This window comes from Arachis hypogaea, chromosome 5, assembly GCF_003086295.3.
Source record: "Arachis hypogaea cultivar Tifrunner chromosome 5, arahy.Tifrunner.gnm2.J5K5, whole genome shotgun sequence".
In the NCBI taxonomy this organism is placed as follows: Eukaryota; Viridiplantae; Streptophyta; class Magnoliopsida; order Fabales; family Fabaceae; genus Arachis; species Arachis hypogaea.
In genome coordinates, this window is record NC_092040.1 from 44614342 (window position 1) to 44614893 (window position 552).

A 552-nucleotide genomic window follows, 5' to 3' on the forward strand; every position below is an offset into this window, starting at 1 on the left:
TGAGAAATTTGGATGATTTCTCCATGAGGAATTATAGGTGTTTCCATAAGGTTAACCCATGTAATTTACCTCTGCTATTGCAGGGTTCTCAGGATCATAAGCTTCTTCTTCAGAAGATGCTTATTTAGTACTGTTGGATGCATTTTGCCATCCATTCAGACTTTGAGAAATCATGTTGACTTGCTGAGTCAACATTTTGTTCTGAGCCAATATGGCATTCAGAGCATCAATCTCAAGAATTCCCTTTCTTTGAGGCGTCCCATTATTCACAGAATTCTTCTCAGAAGTGTACATGAATTGGTTATTTGCAACCATGTCAATAAGTTCTTGAGCTTCTGCAGGCATTTTCTTTAGGTGAATGGATCCACCTGCAGAATAGTCCAGTGACATCTTAGAGAACTCAGATAGACCATAATAGAATATATCCAGAATGGTCCATTCTGAAAGCATGTCAGATGGACACCTTTTGGTCATTTGCTTGTATCTTTCCCAAGCTTCATAGAGGGATTCACCATCTTTTTGTTTGAAGGTCTGAACATTCACTCTAAGCTT

At 38.6% G+C, this 552-nt stretch overlaps 1 non-coding gene across 1 annotated transcript; it reads left to right on the top strand.

Moving 5' to 3' along the window:
• The first annotated feature begins 448 nt into the window (after positions 1–448).
• LOC112804587 (small nucleolar RNA R71) lies at positions 449–552 on the top strand. Its single transcript, XR_003203197.1, has one exon. It is a non-coding gene; the product is annotated as a small nucleolar RNA R71 (small nucleolar RNA).